At 37.5% G+C, this 22,048-nt stretch overlaps 1 protein-coding gene across 12 annotated transcripts in view; it reads left to right on the top strand.

The window, feature by feature from the left end:
- LOC141433136 (uncharacterized) overlaps positions 1 to 22,048 on the top strand; it is a 76,148-nt gene that overhangs the window by 5,869 nt on the left and 48,231 nt on the right. For 5 of the 12 annotated variants that reach the window (XM_074095011.1, XM_074095009.1, XM_074094999.1 and 2 more), the window contains exon 1: positions 1,673 to 2,030. The exons of 1 other annotated variant lie outside the window; for it this stretch is intronic. The gene's annotated coding sequence lies outside the window, so the exon portion shown is untranslated. Of the gene's footprint in view, positions 1 to 1,672; positions 2,031 to 2,317; positions 2,343 to 22,048 lie in introns of those variants that run through there. 6 more of the 12 variants (XM_074095005.1, XM_074095003.1, XM_074095002.1 and 3 more) reach the window with 6 other exon arrangements.

The raw sequence follows: 22,048 nt of genomic DNA, 5'->3' as shown, positions 1-22,048 counted from the left end.
AACGTCCCACTGCTGGGTACAGGCCCCCTCTCAGAATGAGAGGGCTTGGGCCGTAGCTCCCACGCGGATCCAGTGCGGATTGAGAACTTCACACACACCATTGAATTGCTTCATACGTTTGTGCAGGTTGCCTCACGATGATTGCGTTCACCGAAAGGCTCGTGGTAAATATCAAATGTAATTTCGCACATGAGTTTCCAATCAATCAAACAATCAATGTGTGTCAATGGAAACCTTCTTGAAGTGTTTCGGAGTACACATACCTCGGGCAGATTTTGCAGCTAGGTAGAAATAACTCTGAGAAGGAGGCCAAGCGGAGGATTCAGCTGGGCTGGGCAGCATTCGGAAAATTACGACAAGTTTTCTCGTCATCCATACCGCAATGTCTGAAAACGAAAGTTTTCATCACTGCGTCCTACCTGTCATGACATACGGAGCTGAAACGTGGACACTCACGGTACGGCTAATCCACCACTTCAAGGTCGCTCAACGAGCTATGCTCGGAGTTTCTCTGAAAGATAGAATCCGCAACAAGGCTATCCGGCACAGAACTAAGGTCATCGACATAGCTCAGAGAATTAACAAGTTGAAGTGGCAGTGGGCTGGTCATATCTGTCGCAGAACCGACAACCGCTGGAGTAAACGAGTTCTTGAGTGGAGACCGCGTCTTGGCAAACGTAGTGTAGGACGCCCTCTGGCCGGGTGGAGTGACAATCTGCGAAAGGCTGCTGGTAGAAGCTGGATGCGTCTAGCCGAGGACAGGGCGAAATGGCGCTCTTTGGGGGAGGCCTATATCCAGCAGTGGACTGCTGCTATATAGGCTGATGATGATGACATGAATTTCGAAACATTCAGAGGTGCGCGCCCGCCGGGGGTTTGAACCTACGTTCCTCTGTTTGGGAGGTCATAGGTCAAATCACTAGGCCATCACGGCTTGTTTAGTACCTACGTGTTGATTGAGTACAGCTACTTCTTTAGCTGTGACAAGTAATGATCACATTTTATTTGGCGGTTTCGATTCGATAATTGTACTTTGTTGGGGTTGCTACTGTTTTGCTTATCAAAAATAATACGGTGCATAATCTGTGACTTTTGACTATATTTCTGTGAAAATACTGCATTTTCTGTTGACTATGTGTTTTATTCATTGTGATCTAATACATAAGCATCTGTATCAAATTTTATCTGACCACTGGATGCAAGTGAAAATTGACTTTCAAAAATTTATTACACACTAATTATTCGTAACGAGGAAAGATTTCATAATCGAAAGCATTTAGAAGCCATATGTTTGATTGGTTACTTTATTATCAATGCACTTTTGAAAGCCCTAATGTACCGTGGCAAACCGATTCGGTCTTCTCGCACGTCGCATATTTAAGAGCAAGAATGAACATTTACAGCGTGTCAACCTTAAATATCAATTCAAAGCTACGTTTATTCATATCAAATCCCTCGTTTCACACTCACCAACCTTCACCGCAAAAACTGAGACAGCAATTCGTCCATCCAAAATAGATCACTCCATTCAATGTGAACCTATCATTGCGAAAGATTTCGACTGAAGCGTGTCAGCGTCACGGCTGTAATTAATTAGGGTCCCGCAAAAAGGTGTCGAGGTCCATTGGCGTGACGTAGGCTCCTGGCTGCGGCAGTATCCGCCCAAATGCCGTATGGGCCGCCCGCGTTCCCAGGGCGGGCCGAAACCCGCGCGCGATCTTAAAAAAAAAACACGTTCCTTTTTTGAAAACATTTTTTTCTCAAGTGCCAGTAACTTTGCATTTTTTTTATGAATTGAAAGTTTTTTAATTTTTTGGTGGGTAAAGGTAGCGTGTTCGGGCAAAGTTAATTAGCTTAATGATACAGTTAATCGAGATTTGGTAGATCGGGTATGTTAATGGGATTATGTTACATGTGTAACTAATTAAGCGCTTCATTGGACTTGGTTTTAGCAGGTTTAAAAACGGAGTAAAAAGGGTGATGTTTTTTAATACGCGATTTGTTGTTCGATCGGCTAGAAGATAAATTAGGTATGTTGATACATGCCCATGTGTTTGCGTTTAAAATTATCTTCAAGATATTGTAACACCTTTTAGTTGTGTTCACTTGTTTCTTCATTTATCTGTAGACTTTACTCTTCGTAAAAAAACATAGGTGGAAGATTTATATCCAACATTGAAAAACAGTCATGTACCTTCACAGTCAACAAAAATTCTATCGGTTTCTTCATAAAAAACCCAATTTCCTGAAGAAACATACGATTTTGCCATGACGTAAGACGTGCTCAACAAAATTGAATAAAATTGTGTTATATTACAATACGACGCGTTCTTCCTCACTGGGTATGGTTAAGATGGTTTACTAATATTTCGGCGAATAACGTTTGGCAACCTGTTTCATTTCGCAACTTTTCATTTCCCTACTGTTTAATATTTCTGAAACTGTAAATATTTCAGGATTTTTATAAAACTAACCTAACCTAACCTAAAGGGTTCTACACGATGGCCCTGAAATAAATCCTGAAATGTTTACAGTTTTAGAGTTTGCGAAATGAAACAGGTTGCCAAACGTTACGTTGCGAAAAGGCAGTAAGTACTCGGGTTAGGATACTTCGGCGCATCGCCAAATAAGAAAAAAGCTGCTTTAAGTAATAGGTGCGTTTTAGCGTATAAGTTTAAAAAAAAGAAAAATTTAATATTATGATGTATTATGTTTCTATGATGAAAGAAAATTGATGTAAGTATGTAAATTTAAGATGTGTACGGTATTTCGGAACTATCGAAATGATAACACACGATCGAACGTTGTAAATAGTTAAGTAGCTTGTTTGTCTGTTTACCGGATACGTTTTGCAGTTTGTGCAAGAATTACATGAACCTAGGCTCTGAGGCATACATCGTCTGTGATTCTTAAAATGTACCTATACATTTTTGGAAGAGAACCTATTTATTACATCATCACCATTTTACCAACGTAGATCAACTTCACCGTTATGTTTTTGATTTTTCCACCATTCACCACCACCACACGTCACCACACGCTTTGCTTCATCTTCTATTATGCATGCATTAATGCTTAGGTATTCCTTTGGGTTTTACCTCAGACATCCTGTACTTATGGGATAAGGAAAAGACGCCTATTAGCAATTACCCACACAACATTAATTTCTACCAATTCATTTCATAATTACTTTTCGGGATTTGTTGTTAAGTTTGTAATTTACTTGAAATTAATTTTGAACATGCACAACATTGAACGTTCAGATAGAGCAAACGAAAATGAGGGAGTACTTGACTTGTAAACTTTTTAATTAATATCGATTTTACGTTTAAGATTTGAAGAGGTTTTGGTGATATGTTATTGTTTACATCTAACATAAGCACTGGTACGAGAACTGGCATTTTTGATTGCCTTGACTAAGAAATTTGATTTTTTCACTGTTTCAAGGCATATTTTATAAAATTTCAGCGTACCTCCACGCGTTCCTGAGAAAAAGAGTACTGACAGACAGACGAACGAACAACAAAGCGGTTTTATAAGGGTTCCGTTTTTGCAGTAGAACACTAAAACATAAGTTCCCTATCCTGTGGGAATTTACAAAAATCCCTTTTTAGTGCTACTCTACAATAGTCAAAATTTAAATTTTTAGCTCCAGTAGTATAAGGCTGTGCATTGGCTATCATACAGTTGATTACAAACTTACATCAAAATGTTTTCCAATCTTTTGAAACCCTGTTTATGAGCACACGAATAGGCGAGTCATCCGATAGATAGCAGTCACTACTGCTCATGGAAAACGTAGAATAGCAGGTGTTAGGAGAAAAAGAAGGCTGTTTTGAAAATCCCAAAATACCGGTCCGGAAATATTGACGCTGCAGACTGATTCCAAAGTTTTACCCTGCGTTGTAAGAAGTTTCACAAGAACTGAACTGGTAGTCTGCCAACGGTTAAATAGTCGGTTGCAAGTACTGTTATCAAGAAATTTAGCAGCAAGCAATAAACCGTACAATCCTTTAGAGCACTTCCCAATTCCTTATGATAAATGCGGTATAACAGCCCACAGGGATGCCACAAAGAAATAGCTTGGAACAAGCTGCTAGGGAATTAAATTGTTTCCGTTGTCTGTTTTCCCAGATAAACATGATTAAGATTCAAGGCCAGAATGAATAGCACTTGCCATGAAGTGAGATGGTCAATCGGTGATCAGTTCTAGATAAAAAAACATTACATCCCTTGGCACGAACAGCACATCAAGCTGACAGATGTCAGCTTACTTACTGCCCTGGCTCAGCGAGTTGAAGTGGATCTTGACCTCCGACACCAGTTTCCATCATTCGTCTTATCCTGTGTGACAGGCTAGGGCGTTCATTGAGTCGGCAGCAGGGTAGGCAGCGCTAGTGCTGGTGGCACGCTGCTGTGGTGAAAACTACCAGCTGCCTACCCTGGAATCGACCCAATGCACGCCAATGCGACAGGGTAGATATAGGCGTGTATTGGGTTCATTCCAAGGTAGCTGGTGGTTTGCACCAGCAGCAGTGCGCCGCCCCACTTCCGACCCAATGCACGCCACAGAGGTTCTTCTTTTTGTGACTTTAGATCACAACCAGTTCTGTCAACTTTACGGCCAATCCAAAACTTCGTAATGTACCTATTATTTTGGCCGGTGCGAGAAATCCGACAGTGACTCAGACCTATAAATTGTAACGTCGCGTCCCAAAAGTGATGCGTAAGCTTCAGGAATAAACACGTCAAATAAAATCTCTAGGGGCTTGTCTTTTACGGGGCTATTCAGCAAAATAGGGTTGTCTTATTCTACATTTGTCGATATAAAATTCTCATTGGAATACAGGCCTTCAGAATAAGGAAGTACTTTGGAAACATTGTTTGGCCTATTGCTTTTAAAAAGTGGTTCGCACCTCTGAAATCTGCACACACATGTAGGTAAAGCAAATCAATGGCGTATGTGTTCTTAAGCCGAATTGGCTCCGCGTGGAAATTATTTACAACCCTTAAGCTCTAAATATTAGATACTCATCTTTATAAATATGTAACAAATTGCGAACATTTTAAATAAAGCTTTTTGCCAACCTGATCTAGCATCATTCTAAATCAATAATTTCAAGTCAATTCAACCGCAAATGGATCAAATTTGGCTTGCAAGATTTGATACAAACTAACTTTAGTTAGTAGTTACAAGGAATATGAAATAAAAGCACGTAAAAAACAAACAAAAGACACAGGATTCCAACTCCGTTGAAATTACAAATCTTTTAAACATTTCGAGATTAAGTACAACCTTTAACAATTTCTGTTACAAAATTTGTCCCAAATCTGCCACAACTAATCTAAATAAAATACACTCAAAACAACGTTAAGGTAGAAACCAAACATAAAGAAGTTGGAACAGAATTCAAAATTAAAGTTAGCAAACACAAAGATGTGCCTTTTCGCCAAAATTCGGGGAAAGCCAACATCAAAAACATTAACGTAAAAGCTGCCGTTAAAGTTGTTTGCCGTAAAAATAGCGATAACACCGAACCAAATTTTTGCAGGAATTACCAAAGTCCAAGTGGAAAGAAAAATGAAATCAGGTGTCTGCTTTGATCTTCTATCGTACAACATTCTTGAGCAAAACAATACAGAGATCAATTCCAATATAGTCTAATGATGCCATAAAAATAATCCGAAACCAATAACGGCGGCCAAAACTTAGAAGGCAGATGTTTACGATTGCGACGCGGATGGCTCGATTTCAGTAAGTGCCTCGCGGGAAGGCCATATTTTGGAAGTAGCGGGTGCATGGGCGGTAGCGTTTGTATTCACGTAGTATAGGTTAAGCGTCAAAAATAGTTGAATCCATTAGTACTTTTTCAAAATAAATAACAACAACATAAGGACGGTTTGACATGTTTTAAATTAACAAACAGAGATAAAGATGAGCAGACCTTTGAGCAGTTAAGCTACTTTTGCGCAGTCTTTTACGTGGTCAACGTTCAATTTAAATATTCATCTACTACCGCATATTGCATCTGCACAGTGTTTTTCTGCATTGCTGTTAATAATGTCAGACGGCTCAATTTATTGATACTATTTGGTAATTAAGCTTTTTCGTCAAAGAGAAGAAATTGTTTTCATACAATAATAAATATAATTTCACAATCATTGTTAAAGGTCAAATTGCTTATCTTTTAAAGAGTACCTCTAGCCCACTGGCGTCTTGGAGAAATAGATTTCATTTGACCTGTTAAATGATCTCTTAAAGTGTTTCATTCCGCTCGAATCGCTACTCGCTCGGTCCAAGACGTGACCCACAACAAAGGGGTTACAGAACAAGGCCTTGGTAAGGGACTCGACCGCCTTTCCGCCGCGGCAACGCCCCCGGGCTAATTACGACTGTCTTCACTTCACCTTAATCGCTTCTTAAGTATTCAGATTATTTAAAATTGGAATTTCAATTATGAACCACCCTTTTGTTTCACAAAACAAAATAAAGGTAAAGGGGAAAATTTGTGCAACTATTTTTAGAAGTCGCTTAATGACGGTCGTTTGTTTGGAGGCGCTTACACGGAAATTGCCGGTTAAGCTAAACATTTTGTTAAAATAGTGTGAGGTGTCAGTTTTATGGAAAATTGTGTGCTTTTTAATTAAATTTGACTTTCAGTTAAAAATGAGAAGATATAAAACAAAATCCTAAATGTTACTCCTTATAAAGCATATGAACATTAATATTACATTAGTCTGCTGCTGGAAAATGTAACCTTCTACCTACCCTTCTACTACTATGACAGTTCACCTCTAGTTTTGGGGATAGTTTTTCATTTATCCCCTAAAATTCAGGGCCTAACTTTTTTCATTCCATTTGAGGCCTAAATGAAGTTATTACAATTATGGTGATTGATGAAATAGTATTACTTTTATAAAAAACAAGTGAGTTCCATTTATGAAGGCACGTAATTACTAAACAATTACTATAAACATCGATTATCACATCTGCTTATCCAATTTTTGACACCTAGTCAAAATAAAAGTCCCGCAATCGACGTAGGGGTTTGGCGTTTTTTTTTGTTGTAACGTCTTTCTTACAATTCACCTAGAAGGGCAGTTACACTGTTATGTTAAGTGTTGAAACAAGTTTCATCCTGAAACAAGTTTCAAGCTGAAACACAGAATAGTGGCTGAAACTAATACTTTTACAACACGGCTGCAGAAACTTGGATCTAAATGTGGTTATTATAATCCCCACACAAACACTGTAGAAAGGTTGAATCGAACTATGTTTACCGAGGGAAAAACAAATTGTATCAAATTCCATGCTATTTTTAAATATTAAAGTTGATAGGTACAGTTTCTTTATCTCTAGACGTTGAATCAATTTCGTACCTTTTTGCAATAAACGCTATCGATAGTTTTATAGCACACACGTATTACATACGAGCCCTGGAGAATCACCTCAATCTACGACACCAATATTTGCAACATTATTTCTGATGTGTTTCTTTTCATTTTCCTTTTAGTTTTTTCAGAGATTGGAGTGTCCACCAGCAACAACGATTGTTGACCACTTTAGAGCCGCCTTTAATTTGTTCATCTTCACGAAGAATGAATACATTAATAAAGAGTATATTAATTTAATTTTTGACAGATAGCAAAACAAGAAGTCCCTTAAAAGTTTCTAAATTAAATTGAGTTTCATTTTAAGCTGTCTTGTCTGTTACAAACCAAAGAAAACATAATCAAAATACCACGCACAGGATGCTAACACACACGAGTAATATTTACCTCGACGTTTCGGCAACATTACAGTGGCCGTGGTCAGTCTACTCGTGACCACGACCACTGTAATGTTGCCAAAACGTCGAGGTAAATATTACTCGTGTGTGTTAGCGTGATAAGTCCTGTGCGTGGTATTTTGACTATGAGTGAAAATCACGAAAGTTTAAGACAAAGAAAACATGTTCGTAAAGTTTGTTTAATAGTTTCCGCTCTTCAGAAAATACAGTGGTGTTTTATGAAGCTACCCGTAGCAAACGATACTCTTGCTAACTAAGCAAATAAAAAAAATTCCTTTTTATTCCACTTTGTATATTCCAGGCTTACTAGCGCTGACAAATAGTTAATTTACATTTTCAATAGAGAACTACATTTTCAACAAGGAGGGATTCATTTACGAGTAGTGATATCTGTATTGGTTGGACTAAGTCTCATATTTCTAGACTAGATAGTTCCCAAAATTCTTCTGCATATCATTGGACAAGGTCACTGCTCCCAGCAAGCACCATTTTCGCTGTTTTGATTCTTATTTTGTTAAGAAAATGTTATTAGATTTAAAATTTTAACGTCTTCTTTAAAGATCGAAGGATCTAAGGATCATCAAAAAATATACCACGAAATTGATTGAACCATTAATAAGTAGGAAGTAAATAAATAAAAAAATGGCACATTATAATGTGTACAAAGTAAAATAATTGTTTTAAAACTTCAAAACTTTATATAAAGACTTTCACATCAATATTTTTATTTTTTTAAACGAAAGCACATATAAACACAGGGTTCTCTCTTAAGACGTTTGGCAGCTGTATATGCCTTAAACTACAATATTCAGCACTTTTAGTAACATACATAAAAGTATTAAGTGCAGTTCATCTCAAAGATGGTGCTACATTTGCAAACATTAGGTACGGCTATAAATCTACAAGGGCTCGGCCACGACAATGCGCAACTCATGACGCGAAGACCAAATTCTCTGTTCATGGCATGGTCTAAACGCTCACCGCACAGCAGTTTACTAACAAAACATGCAATGCATCTCGCTATTGTTGAACATTGCTATTTCTGCACACCATTCAATAATCCCTGACTAAGACTGCACGCAAGAGCTCAGTGCCCCTAGTGCAAGTCCTCGGCCACAAAATACGTCTCGATCGCGTTCTCAATTTGTATGGAACCACGAACATCGCAAACGTTCCGCTAGAGGCGCTGTTCGTGTTTCCATACAAATTGAGATTTTAACGCGAATGCGACCGAGACGCACTCTGCAACCGAAAACCCAAACTAGGGGTACAGTGCAGTAAATTGAATAAAGCTTCGCTCAAAAACATTTTTAGAGTTTCGTCGGAACATGCTAACTCAATTTAAGTTGTTCCAACTGCACCTACGAGTTGAGGCTTGAGTTTGTGGCAAACTTTGTAATCCTGTACTGTCTTTCTAGTCATTACCTCTATTGTGAAACTTAAACGTGATTGATAAAAGAAAATATAAGTCCAATGGGTGACATCTATTTGGAAACTTTTTAATGTCCGAAACTGATTACGCATCATTTAACTTGCCGAAATTTAGTTCGGCATAATTCTGTATAAGCCGAATAATGGTTTACCCGAATTTATTTTATGGCCGAATTTTATTATGCATAATCTTGTTTAGCATAAGTATATGTAATTTAGTCGAATTTTGATAGGCCGAAATCCTGTCCAAATCTATGTCTGAAAATAAATTACCTAATTACTATTGATGACTAGAAAAATAGGTTATTAAGGTTAGAATTGTATTTGTAACGGAACGAACAGCCACCAGTAAAAGAGGCACGGGCATAAAGAAGGGGGATGCAACAACAAACATAATCCTACGAAGGTTTCGAAAAAAGAAAACAATATTTGATACTTGGATAGGCGAAATAGAAAAGGGGAGACGGGGGGCTCGGGGGCGGAGCGCCCCGCAATAAAGAAAACTAAGGTAACATGATTGCTCAACTATAGGTTAGGTTAGTATTTTGTCAAGGCGCAAAGCGCTTTAACTACGCGGAATAGGAGCTCCGTAAAGCGGAGCTCCGGCGACTTCGCCTCAGAGTCGTTAAACGTTACATTGACTATGCGAAAGTAACTTTCTGCGTAACTAATTTTCTGCCTAAACAATATTCGGAATTCACAAATTATGCGTAAAGGCTTACATTGGTAATGCGTAAGAGAATTCTGCGCTAAATGTTATGCGAAAACAGTTTCGGCATAAATACTGTTTAAACAGATTATGCAAAATAGAATTATGACATAAAAAAATATGCGTAAACAAGGGGAACCAAGTCCAATATTTATCTTATAGATTTTAATGTCCCTTTTATGCACGGAAATACTCTTTCTAAAGATGGTATTTGTAATACGTGAACATAGCAACTAATTTTTCACGGTTGCAAGAGAAAGCCGTGTTGCATCATAATTTTAACATGATATGTGCACGCTTCCTAAGAAAAGGGTTTGGATAGCCAGAAATCCGGACAACAAGGTGATTCTATAACGGCTCCTTTTCATTTTAAGGTAATTAACTCGACAACTACAGTCAGCAGCAGAAGTAGATGAGCGGTTGTGGTGCTTAAAACGATCTAAGCACACTCTTATATCATGGCACTGTGTAGGTACCATCAGCAAAAAAAGTGGTCTACTTATCAATTTTCGAACAAGTTCCTATCAAATGAATATGTTGCTAAAGTCGAACTTTCAATTGACAGACCGTCTATTGGCATTATTGTTTTGTGACATGCAAACGATTATCAGCTTTAGGGTGTTAGACCACATATTTGGCTGATGGTACATACAAAAAAATACACGTGATATCTCATGAACGACATTTTAATTACGATAAACCCAACCTAATAATAATGCGGAATACAGAACTCGACCCATTGTTTACAAGTAACAACACTCTCCTATTATTTAGACAAAAGGGCTCCTTATAAGCAATTTCGTAACAATTTGATGAGAAATTAAGCTTAATTTGTTACTCGAGACAGTATTTTTACGAGGCCATTAAAAGCGTAACCTTATTAACGGTGTAATTGTGGCTTTGTTTCTTGACATTTGTTCTCAGAACAACTGTAAATCTGAGACCACTTTTATTGTCTCATAGAAGATCTTACTGTAAAATACTAGCACCTAGGGGACAGATTTTTAGGGTTCCGTTACCGAAGGTTGTTGAACCTTCTTATATGAAACTTAAATACTTAGGCACATAATTTAATTAATTTGCACAACAATTACTCAAATATTTAGGTTTCAATTTGTCAAATAAATAATTGAACTATATAAAGTGACTTTGCTCACCCGTGACATTAGGATATATCTACGACTATGCAATAAATGTGTGTTCAAGCAGTTCCTCCACCACCATACTGTAAGAATACATACAAATCACAAAAATGAAATATCGCCACCAGCACACTACGCTGACGCGTTTCGAACTCAACCAGAATTCATCCTCAACCTCAGAGCAATTTATGTTAAATAATTGTTGATTTTTTTTATTCGACTGGATGGCAAACGAGCATGTGGGTCTCCTGATGGTAAGAGATCACCACCGCCCATAAACATCTGCAACACCAGGGGTATTGCAGACGCGTTGCCAACATAGAGGCCTAAAGGTGGGATACCTCACGTGCCAGTAATTTCACCGGCTGTCTTACTCTCCACGCCGAAACACAACAATGCAAGCACAAGCAGATTAGCGAGCAAAATGGTGGTAGCAATCCGGGCGGACCTTGCACAAGGTCCTACCACCTACAACAGTACAGTGTATACATACTATAAGCAATAATCGCTTCAGAACAACAGTATACAACTATCAAAATAACGTAACCTAACATAACGTAGTCTTAAAATCTTAAATTTTAAAATTTCACACGCCTGTAGCTAGTGTTACCTACAATTTTAATGTAGTAAGGAAGGGACTGTTAATTTACTGTAAAAACAATTATGGACAAGTACACTACGTACAAATTCTTGTGAATAAATGTTTATTTATTTATTCTTTATTCGTTCGAAGAATTATCAAAATTCACCAAGTTCAGTTGCCCACCTGCGATTCTATTGTGCTGAATTGTCGCCGAATGGGATTGTGGCGTGCTTATTGTGCGCTCGACGGGACCTCGTTCGAAATTGTATTACGGATGTGACAATGTGACACACGGGTTCTTTAAAGCTTAAAAATAAAGGCTCATTTCTCTAAATAATAGTAGATTGTTCGACAAGGGACTAAAACAAGCAATAATGACACGAGATGTTTAGCCACCCGAGCAGAGCAAGAGTGGGTATAGTTCGAGTGTCATTATGGTTGTTTAGTCTCGCTTTAAACACTACTTTCCACTTTGAATGCGAGGATAAAAAAACGACATTCTGTCCAAAATTACAATATACTTTTTAAAAACGTACCTATGTGCTCAATACACTAATGGACTCCAAAATTAAAATAGTAAAAAAATGATCCTCTGTTTTTTTCTTTCGTTTTTTTTGTAGTGTCGCTTTAAATATTTAGCCAAGAGATTAAATATTAAAAACTATTTTAAAACTTATTGGACTATGCACAATAAAATTAATTCATCCTTAATATAATTAAATAGATTCATATTCGTAATCATTAATTGTGTTTCACGAAATTAAATCGTGTTTTTTAAGTATTTTTGCACAGTCGTCATTTTTGAGGTTATTTCCACGCCCTAAAAATTGTCTATACACAATTACTGAAAATGGCGATAAGTAATCCTCCATTCAAAAAAACACCGTGCTTGGCTGTTTAGGAGTATGCAAAGTAAATAAAAAAAAAATTAGTCCCTAGAGATTAATGAGGAGCTTTAGTCCCGATATGCAGAGACTAAAGTAACATTTTAAGAGCAATGAGAAGTGAAAAAGCTTTTATTTTTACCAAAGCGAAGATCTCTGTCGAAGACTACTAGATTTACTAGGTCTGTCTTGCATTCTTTTGCCACTATGGTCCAGATCTTCTTCATCATCATCGTTGCTTGCCAAAGGACATCCACTGCTAGGTAGATATAAGTTAGCTCCCTCTAAAATCGCTATTTTATAAGTTAAGTGAGCCATATGTTGAGTGTAATTTTAATATCCCCGAACAACTTGTGGACTTTGAAGTTAAATTGATTGCGATAAGATTCAAAACTTTGAATTGGATCAAACTTTCATGCAACGCCATGGCTAGAAGCATTTCTTGATTACTCCGCTGCTTTCAAGTATTGACAAACAATAATCATAAATCTACTAACACCAATCAGTTAATGTTCAGCTGAATTCATGAACCATGTAACAACAGTTTTTGGATAATATTAAAACTACTTGTTTTCTATTAGGTATATTAGATAACTTTACATTTTCAGAATGTGTATCTATTTGTTTTAATAATGCGAAGCAAATATCAATATTCACATGTTTTGTACCCAATACTAATCAAAACCGCCACGTTTCACGGTTTAGTCCTTTAACCTTCGAATGATTGATTTAAAAACGTAGCGAAGAACTTGCATTTGCATATAAACGGAGCACAAAGTCAAAAGCTCGGTGTTCTTAGGCTACCGTCCACAGGAACAGAGCGATGCAGCGGAGCGGTGAGCGAGATAAAAATCCACCAATAGAATTTGATAAAATTTCCGCTTCTTCAGTGGACTGGGAGTTGGTAACTAGCTTAAAAATTCAAACGAAACCGGTAAGCGGAGCCAGGGCGCGAAGCGAGGAAGAAGAGCGGAGAAGCGGGGCGGAGAAAAGAACGCAAGTGGTGAAGCGTGGAAGCTCCGTGAATGGAAAAACAGTCTGCAACTCCACTCCGTTATCTAGCTCTGCGCCTCTACCACTCCGCTCCGCATTGAAGGCCTTACTTGCATTTAGCCTTGGCATTCAAAACGTCTCAGTAGTACACTGACTGATGCCATGATTACAAATTGTCTGTTTCAGGAAAACTTACTTAGCAAAACGCGTAGGTCGTGAAATGCACAAGTAGGCAGAATGACTCAATTGTGTAAGGTCTTGATTGTATTAAATAGATTTACAAGACCAGACCAGACCATTTACCTACTAAACATAACGTTTTACAGACCAAGACATTTTGCTATCCGGACAATAATACGACTAAGTTGTTCTGCTCGCCAATGCTAAATGCAAGTAAGGCCTTCAGGACCGAACCCGCATTGATTGCTCCCTCCGCTCCGCTATCTAGCTCCGCCCTTATGGACAGAATATATATATAGTCCGCAACTCCGCTCCGCATTACTCCCTCGCTCTGCTCCATTCTCAACTCCAGTGGACAGGCAGCCTTAATAATGGCAATAATGTACCAAACCAAATAACAAAACCGCATTGGAATCAGAGCATTAGCCGGGACCCGTTCAACCCTTTATCTGAGCACCGCTAGGGGACATATCGTACCGATAAGACATTTCCACAGTGCTTTGCGGAATTTCGTGCAGTGGAATCCGATTGTGTGTTCAAAATATTAGGTCTGCGACAGCGAAAGATGCTCGCTTAGAAGGTTTTGTCTTTTGTTTGAGAAAGTAGTCTGAGAAATAAACTAACGTGATTTGTACACATGATTAGTAGCAACTGGGATTTATTACGCTTAACGGAACATCACGAATAGACTGAAGTGTAGGGTGGGTCTATATCGACTGGTTTAAAATCCTCCCTTGTGGGTGGCTTGCCCCCCCGTCCCCCTTTACTTTTTCGCCAGCCCAAGTATGAAATATTCATTCATTTCATTAATTTTTTTAGGACATTGAATATTACACTATATAATATAGATCTAACAATATTATGGATTTAGCATTTAAGTAATAAAAATTTTAGACCACAATTTTATTATAGCCCAAAAGTGCTTTAGGAAAAAAAACATGTACTTATGCAAAAAAATCTTTATGCAAAGAAAGAAGTATGCCATACAATATTATACCAAACAATTTCAACCAAAAATTTCTAGGGAAAAAAAATTTGGACCTTGCGAAGGGCACCCGTGTAGGGTACCTATCATGATATGATACCGTACGATTCAGTATATTGTTTGTTTGTTTACCAGTAGGTACGAGTCTATCGAAGACCCTGCACTTGATTACAATTAGTATCGGCACTCGTATGTCGAATTACTCTAATAACCATTAAGTAGGTTAGGTACTTACTACTAACTACTTCAGTCTGATCGTAACCACGGCCACTGCAATGTGGCTGGATCGTCGAGTTAATTACTGTTTTGTTAAACATGATAAGTACCGGGTGATGTAATAAGTAGCTAAGAAATTACAGAGACACAAAATGCCATCCGGAATGTTCAAGACATCGCCTTCTGGAATTTTCTTCACAATTTAGTAGATTAACTCTAGAGTTTTCTACGGGCTTCATTTAAAATTAATTCGCCAACGAAATACTAAAAACATAAGTAGAACTTCAACCCCCATGTCTGCCTCAGTTTTCCTAAGAAAACAGATTTCAACAAAAGTTGTTGAGAACGACGAGAATAAAGGCTTCTTTCTAAGGTAGGACAAAAGCCTCATTACGATTTCAGCGGCGTAACGTGTTCAACATAGGTCCAACATATTTCAGAGCCTGGCGGCCTATATATTTTTCACTCATGCGTGACTTCCCTTGAGGTTTACCACTAGGAGTTTAACAAAGACATTTGCGTTGGAATAAAGAATTTGCACTGACTGATTCTCTTAGGTAATATGTATGGAACATAAAAATGATAAAAAACTGGAAAAAAAAGTAATGGTGTAAAAATCATTAAGCTTGCGTACCTTTTCTTTGTGTAAAAAAATAGTGATGACTTTCTCTGGTCATTATGGCATATGACACCATAGTCTATGTCAGATCTTTGTGTCTAATCGATAATTTAAAACATCACAACTCAGTTTGTCAAATAATGATAGATACCCATACTAATATTATAAATGCGAAAGTGTGTGTGTTTGTATGTTTGTCCGTCTTTCGTCGTCCGTCGCTCCGTCTCGACGTGATTTTTGGCATGGAGATAGTTTATGGGCCAGAGAGCGACATAGGCTACTTTGTATCCCGGAAAAATGCACACTTCCTGAGGGAACAGCGTGCGATAACCGAATTCCACGCGGGCGAAGCCGCGGGCAAAAGCTAGTATATGAATAAATAAAAAAAACTTGCTTATTCCTACAAGCGCTACTTACCGCCTTGGGTAGAGAGGGTTCAGCTTGTTTCTCGGGTTCTTGAGATAAAGGGTCTTGACTTGCCAGACGGAGAGACAAACAGACAACTAAGTGATCCTGTAAGGGGCCCGTTTTGACCTTTTAAGGTACGATACCCTAAAACAACGATAACAAAGTGACTTAACCCCACGTATGTCTTGACACAGATATGTGCCAAATTTAACGATATCTTTTTGTATTTTTTTTAATCATTAGAATTTGTGCTTATTAAAACAGATGAGACTAAAATTCAGTACTTTTTTAGTTTCAACATTCGAGGACATTTAAAACAGAATTACGTACACAATAACTTGAATACAATAACAGCTGACCAAATATTCGGTTATGTTATCTAGTAACCCTCATTCAAAACTGTAGCTTAACCGAAAAAAAAAACAATAAGGCTTACAATGATGAGATACTATCAGCACAATAATTATTATAATATTATGTGTTCGTTTTGTATAGCCAAACAAGGACAATTATTATAACTTACTTATAATAGGAACGTTCTAGGGTGAATAGAAATCAAATGGGTTGATTTTATATCCTCGTGATCGCAAAAGTATCGATAATACCATCACGTATAATTTTACTATCGCATTCGGAACGCTACATTAAACTAAATGACACTTTACCGATGATCTGAATGTGGTTTCCGTGTGATTTGACAACGTGGCTGTTAAAATGTGACGTTTTCACAGCCATTAGAAGGGGGTGAACGCTCAATAAGTATTCGATATCAACGGGATTTTGTTACTTTTGACAGACACCATTTAAGTGCGGAAAATCCTGAAGGAAATTAAAAATAATGCTTAGTGTCACTTGATATTTGTATTTATATTGCTGGCATTTGGGATTTCTCTTGTATTTGTCACATCAATGTACTTAAAAGTTATGTATAACTTCGGCTGTCCAACGTGGAAATGCCGCAAGCGTTATGGGATCTTTTGCGCCGGGAATGGCAAGGGGTGGGTTATTTGATTTAACGGTTATTTTCGTAATAATTGTTTAATTTTACTTATTTTTTTTAATATTTTATTATATTACCTACCTATAAAACAGTACTCTAGCTAATGATTGACCAAGTGACTGACATACAACACACAATCTAAATCACTGTACCTAAATAGAGACTGACAGGCAACTTTCGTGGTTTTCACTTGATTTTTACCTTACCTGGGGCTTAATAACACCTATTTAAAATACAGTATAAATGCCCTATAGCTGTATTGTCTAAAGCCGAGTTTAGACTTGCAAGAAAAATAGTGGAAATTGCATTACATTGCGAGGTCGTGAAGCCAACGAGTTTGTAGTGGTCAATCGAGCGCCGCAATGTAATGCGACTTGCACGATTTTTCTTGCTAGTCTAAACTCGGCTTAGCGCGCGGGCACACGCGATCGCATTCACCATCTCTTTCTACCCTTTTCTTATACTATGTGGTGAAAACGATTGTGATTGCATTAGACCATAATATAAAACGTTTCAGCTACATTGCAGCGGTTTCAGTCATCATGCGTTTAGACGTCAAAGTTTTTAGAACTACATGCAACTGATCTTGATTTTGTACCTAGCTAGCTAGCTAGTTGTTATGTACCACGGGATTATGAAATACCTTTTTTTTTAACTTCGACGAGGCCACAACCGCTGGCATAGGCTGGTCTATAATGTATCTTCTCAGATATAAATTTTAATACTGTTCGATTTCGCCATTGACGGCAGATTTCAAACGTTGGTCGCTCCGTTTTACCGGGTGAATGGGTCATCAATGGAGAGTTTACTGGTATCGTAAACGTAAAATGGGTCACACTTTCTTTTTGTTCATTTGTTTGTTTACCTATACAGTTTTTACTTTTAAGCCATTAAAAAGTAAACATGTATCATTATTCCGATGTACACTTGAAAGTTTTTCTTTAACGAAATATTTATTTGATAGGTACTTGTTTAAAAAATGATAGATCGTTTATTTGGCTGACGGTACAATCTACTATTTCATCGTCAGTACAATATTTTTACATTCTAGTCACTGACCGAAATGTAAATATGTGTCTGGATGCTGAAAATACAAGTATAAGTTATATACATTTTTACAGTTGCGTATATTCTTAAGCATACTGACACTTCTGCCTGTCATTCTATCGCGGGCTAATGCTCTATTTCACCCCTATTCTGACAGATGGCTTGTTTACGGCACACACACGGAAGGAATACATTACAGCATTATTTACGCGCGTTATCCGTATGAAAACACGCGTAAAATTATATTGCAGGAAACTTGACATATTTTCCGAGGTGTCCGTATCTAAAATCAGGTTATTTTTCAAAGCGAATGAAAGCTTTTGCCCGCTATGGCGCCCATAAAGTTTTGGAAAAGAAATATCTACTTGCTTTTGGTCGCTTTCGTTTGTATGATGATTTTATTTCTTGCTTGGGTATTTTTTGCAAAAAAGAGCTAAAATTAGGTGAAGATAATGAAGGTTCTCAAATTTTAAGAAAGGTACTCGTTATGGTATTAAAGTTTTTCTCACTTCTCTATAAATCATTCTACAATCTTGGCTGTATATAGATATTATGTGTACAAAGGTACAGCCATTGACTATGTAGGTGCAATTACTAGCTAAAAATTCTTTCTTTTAACCTAACCACATCCTTTCAACGGCCGGTACTTGTAGATACAATAGAAACGTGGAGGCACGAAGAATGTCGAATGGGAAGAAATTGGTACAAAAATGTGAACAATGCGCTTTGTTCATTTCATTTTTTCTCCCGCGAAATGTTGTAACAATACATTTATACTCGAATGTTCCCAAAATCGAAGGTGATTTTTAGGGTACGAACATTCAAAAGGTTCACTAGTTCTACTAATAATATCATAAGTAGGCAAATGCGATGTTAGTGCGTATAGTGTGCGTGCGTAGGTGCGAGCGTGCATGGGTATGTGTGTTCTTGGTACTCCTTCACGCTTCTTCACATTCAGTCCAAATAACCCAACTATTTGCTGTAATACTTCTGGTAGATTTTAAACCTCTTGCATTTATGTTTGTGATTTTTATGTTTCTGAAAACGTAATTGGCATGGAAGTTGTAGTAAACCATTCCAATTTCCTTTCGCCGCAGTAAACCTATTCGTAGTATCTAAATTACAGATGGTTCTCTGAGACAAGGTGTGGTTTGGCACTAGTCGTTATTGGCATCGAGTAGATGGTTTGCAATGTGAGTAATAAATATCATACCTGAAATTCAACTGCCGCGTTATGGATGGACACATACATACACTCTTACACCCACACACCTCACTTACATACACATATTCGCGCGCGTTCGCGCGCTCGCATACACATTCGCACATAACTTGTTTACTTTTAATCTCGCATGCACCTTCAGTATTGTTTATAGTTACTTAATAACTTAATTTTGGTAACATACATAATTGTTAGCGTATTACGTTTACTGTTTTTTAATAAGTTACTCGCACCCGCAGACGTCCTAGATACAGGCTCAGCCTAGTTTGGAGTCTGATGGATATTTCTTGTATTGGCTATATATTTTAAATAAGTATTTTGTATTTGTATTGTATTGGATGTCCATGGGCGGCGGTGATTGCTTACCATCAGGTGACCCCCTTACTTGTTTTTCCCCTATCATATTAAAAAATTGTCTACTGGGACGAAACCTTTAAGAGATAATGACGCCCTAAGTGGGTGTTTCAGAAAATCCCATGTTATTCTCCCAATGCCCAACACCATAAAAACGCCATTCCCTTTACCCGATCTGAAACTAAGCTCGGGAATATCTACGTATATCTTATTACGGCAGGATTACAGCTTGTGTTCCTTTTCCGGTACACTAGAGAGGGAATTGCATGCGAAACAGTTGCCTTCCGAAGCTCGTATAACTCGAAAACCTTTCTCCAAACTTTAACTTTGTTCTGTACAAGTTAGAGCTGCTTTTGGGATTGTTGGCGAGTGAGATACGAGTTTCGAAAAGGGGTTGCTGGATTTGCCTGGGACCGCGGAACGCTGAAATAAATGGGCGCAGTCAAAATAGGCGAATACTGCGGCGTGTTACGCAAACGCTTGTAGGAAAATAAAAACAATTGGTTTTTAGCTTTATGTCATGGATTAGCTTAGAATTTTAATTAGAACTTACGTTAGAATAATACCGTAAACTGCTTCAACTTTGCCCTCTGGCCCCAACATTGCCTGATTCGATTTAGAGTCCATAACTTAGCACCCTTTAGGTTTTAAAACTTTTATCCCTCCGTAATAATAATTCCCGTGTAGATAAAAGTTTAAAACCTATAAGAGTGCTAAGTTATCGACTCTAAATCAACTCGGGCAATGTTGGGGCCAGAGGGCAAAGTTGAAGCAGTTTACGGTATGTTATAATTTTTGTGTACAAAAACGACGTGTGGTTAAAACGAGACCACTTTGGCCTACTCGCGATTTCGGTCGTTGCAAGTTGCAACATGGCTGGAACGTTTAGATAATATATGAATATTTTTCTTATAGTAGAGCAAAACCATTTATCATAGAGTCATGTGGGGTAAACCTTCGCAGTGGCTGTGGGTACTCGTAAGTGTACGCAATCCCATAAATTTCTGTCCGAAATGTATGTGATTGTACTACCCATTGCGTACGTCTACCCCACATGACTCTAGTAACCTTTTTTTCATCATCAAAATGAAAAATTCCATTATTCTGTCGTTAAGGTTAAATATGATGAGATAACTAATTTTTTTCAAGTATTTACCAAGATTTTAGATGAGACAAAATAATTTTTGAAATTCATAAAACAATTATAGGTGCACAATTTAGCCGATAAAGGGTTTATAACGGAAGCTTTCAGCAATATATTTTTCCAAGGCCTGCAAATGGAATTTCAGGTAATCTCACTTTATACTATTACCTCCCGGTCCAATACGTCCGTTTGTACATCGTTTTATGTTATCCTCTCGATTTTACAGTGTTAACAGGACGGTACCCAGTTGAAGAGTGAATCACCTTTACTACCCGTCGCACTCGTAAACATCCCTCGTACTGCCAATTATTGGCGCCGAGGTGCGAACCGAACCAATTTAAATACGTATCAATGTGAGCGAGAATAATAAAATAGCATGTAGTTTATTTGTGAGATATACCTATACTGTTATTAGGAAGGGAGGTGAATGGAAAAAAAGCGTTTATTGGCGTGGAAGTAAAACACGATAGAATATATTTTTAAAATGTTGAGACGTACCTACAGTATTAAACGTGAAAAGAATCATCGAAAACAGTGAACAATCGGCGAAGATATCGCTCTATCTCTATATCTAATATCTTTTTCGAAATCTGTGAAAAATTGCTAACGGAAAATTCTCATTATTTACTTGTCTTGAGAACAGCGAATACGGCTCGTATTCTATTTCAATGAAAGTTTTAATTATTTTTGCGATAAAATTAAAGGTTAATTTTCACATACTTTCATATTTTTTTGTACCTGTTTTACCACTCATTGGTATTTTTTTGTGACAAAACCAGGACTTGTGAAATAGGCCGTAGGTATAAAATTTTAACATCTGAAATAAAGTACATCACCTGTGTCAGTGCAGCGACGCCGTGTTACTCTCGTGATTTATTACCATATTCACTGGCCAGAAATGAATTCATATGAAAACCATACAGTCTGTGAGCAAGTTTCCGATCGAACGCGTTCCCTGCTCAAACTCAACGCCAAAATGAATATTTTTAGGTGCGCCAGTCTTGTACTTTTATGTTTTTTTTAGACGTTACGTTATTGCCAGAAAACACACTTTCTTCGAACTCTTTTCAAAGTTGCATCACTTATAATTCTTTTGAAAGTTACATCACTAATATAAAGTTACCAGACAGACATTAAGTTTTTATCTTTTATCTTAATTCAATAAAAAAACATTTGTAGTTTAAGTTTAAAACGTTAAAAAACATTTGCCCCTCAATTGTGGCCATATTTTTTTTAATTCACCTCCTCCATGTTTAAAATAATTTATTTAAGTTACACGTTTTTTTAGGTCACTGACTTATATGTATGTCGAAATTCAACACAATCAGTCCAGTACTTTTG

Source organism: Choristoneura fumiferana, chromosome 12, assembly GCF_025370935.1.
Source record: "Choristoneura fumiferana chromosome 12, NRCan_CFum_1, whole genome shotgun sequence".
Classification (NCBI taxonomy): domain Eukaryota; kingdom Metazoa; phylum Arthropoda; class Insecta; order Lepidoptera; family Tortricidae; genus Choristoneura; species Choristoneura fumiferana.
This window is presented reverse-complemented; position numbering and strand designations above follow the sequence as displayed.